The following is a 2,535-nucleotide window of genomic DNA, read 5'->3' as shown; positions in this document are numbered from 1 at the left end:
GTCACTCAATCGGCCTTTGGAGTAACATTTAACTGTTTCGACAACTCTAAAAGCGTTTGAGCTGGGTTCTCATCAAGCAATTCTTGCAGCTCGACATCTTCAAATTTTTTCAGCTGTCCTGGACATTCTTTGTCTCTCACATCAAAATCACCGTTTCGGAAGCGTTTCAAACCAAACTCTACATGTTCTTTCCGATGGAGTTTCATCATCATACACTTCGGATAATAAGCAATGCGCTTCAAATGCGGTTTTGTTGAGTTCGAAGTAGTGAAGAAGCACATGTCGGAAAAACAGCTTATCGCGATTCATTTTCAATCGATTGGAAAATCTCTTTGGTGTCGAGAAATCTAACCTGTGGGGATTGAATCACTTTCAGCGATGTCTAAACTACTTCTTCTTCTTCTTTACTTAATGGCTCCCGCCTCCAGATAATAAAGGAGGTCGATACGGCCAGATCACGTCTGTATGTTTTCCTTTTAAAAAGGACCGGCCACCTCGAACCGGGCGAATAATGCGAAAAATGATGCAATTGAAATAAAAATGGTGAAATGCCCCCTCAAACACTGGACGCCTGCGGATACGACGTTTCCACGCCGCACGGCCGCGCGCCAAGACGGATAAGGGGACCGTAAAAGTGAGATAACTTTCTCACTTTTAGTGAGAGGCTCAGTCAAAGCTGGCAAGGCTTTCCAAAAATATTATCGAGGTGATGCAACACCCGAGACGAGAGAGAACGCGTCCGATCCGCTCGAGTGGTCTGGCAAGACTGATGTCTAAACTACAAAAGACATATAACTTCATCGTCGGAACTCGCCAGCATTGGAGCCAGCACCCTCTAGTAGCGAGCGGCAGGAATTAAGTTTAACACTTAATACACACACATAAACGCACTTACGTAATTATGGCAACCAAGGATGAATTCATTTATGAATAGGTACAGTATCTGTAAGAGGATTCCATTCTTCAACTTCCAATGTTAATTTTGGTAATACTAGAGTAAATCTAATATATTTTCTAAAATCCAATTGAGTAATAATGGCGCGCGCATCAAGTATTCTATTAATTCAATTAAAGGCTCAGGCTGCCTACATGTCCACTGTCTAATTTATAAATAAAAATTATTAGAAGGTACAGATACATTTAAAAAACTATAGATTTTTACAAATGTGTATCATAATAAAAACGTGAATATTTTTTTATATCCTTTGATTTACTTCTTCAAAATATTATACGTATATATTATAAAAATCACTTATGTATGGCTCCTCTAACTGATAGCATCCATGCATTCCATACTAATTGATCATATAACTGCATAGTCCGTGTTTGTAATGTCGTACTAGTTTCATTCTCCAAGATATCCTTCCACTGTTCAAATAATTTAATTGATTGTTTTGATTGTATTAATGGATTCCATTTAAGCAAACAATCCTTTATTTTCGGCGCCACAAAACTGCTAGCTAATTCACCAAGTTTGTACATCTTGTATTCTTCATAATAATTATTTTGTAAATTTTTTTTGAAAGCCTCTGCAGTTTCTTGCAACAATTCGTTCGTTTCATTCATTAACTTATCTACAATAACAAGTACATTTTCCAAAGTATCAATAAGTTGACTATGTTGATCTACGACTTTGGATAAATTCTTCTTTTCTGCTTCTAAAGCAATTACTCTATCATTTAAATGTCTCATTCATCGATCATTTTGAATAATATCTTGCTTCCACATATCTACAAGTAAATTTAAATTATGCTGCAATTCAGGCAGGGCAAAGTTTACTTTAGATTTCTTATCAGACATATAATTACAGTCTCATCAGGACACTGCTAACCACCAGCTATCCACTATAAGAATTCTTTGTCCTGTCATATCAATAACTTTAACTCTACTCATATCGCTTGACACTGGAAGTTTCTTATTAGGTTTCAGTTTTCCATCTTCCAAAACTTGATCTACACTTCTATAACAATATCTAACTTTTTTCTTGTTGCAATCACCCTTTCGCCATTGAGATACTTTAGATTTGGATTCTTTTGTTTCCTCCCCATCATCATCTTTTTCTCACAAATCTTTGGTGTTTTTTCTGGACCATATGCACCTATTGCACCTCTTCTTTTCTAAGATGTGCTTCTACTGGTGCACTTATTCCTTGTAGTTGTTTACCTAAGCCCTTACCAGGCTCAAATCCCATCTAAATAAAAAATGTTTTTTTATTAATTTACTACTTGAATTTATCTTACTCTGATTTATAATAAATAAATAACAGACTGCTTGTAAAATACCTGTAGCAATAATTTAGCACCAATGCCCTTTGTATGCACTTCCCAACTACCCATTCCACTTTTCATCAATAAGGGATTCACTTGGTGATGCTTTTTATGTAGACCTGCAATGTCGCTGTCCAAATTCAAAGAGAAGGATGGACGTGATTTTGAATTATTTGATCTGTCATCTTCCGAACTAAATGAAAAAATTATATATGCATACATATATATATATATATATATACAGGGTGGACCATCTGAAGTGATCCAG

At 36.0% G+C, this 2,535-nt stretch overlaps 1 pseudogene; it reads right to left on the bottom strand.

Moving 5' to 3' along the window:
- LOC108761263 (tuftelin-interacting protein 11-like) overlaps nucleotides 1–2,535 on the bottom strand; it is a 33,273-nt pseudogene that overhangs the window by 1,738 nt on the left and 29,000 nt on the right.

The sequence above is a fragment of the Trachymyrmex cornetzi genome, unplaced genomic scaffold (assembly GCF_001594075.2).
Source record: "Trachymyrmex cornetzi isolate Tcor2-1 unplaced genomic scaffold, Tcor1.1 scaffold246, whole genome shotgun sequence".
NCBI lineage: Eukaryota > Metazoa > Arthropoda > Insecta > Hymenoptera > Formicidae > Trachymyrmex > Trachymyrmex cornetzi.
Note: the sequence above shows the minus strand (reverse complement) of the source record. Positions and strands in the feature narration are given on the sequence as shown.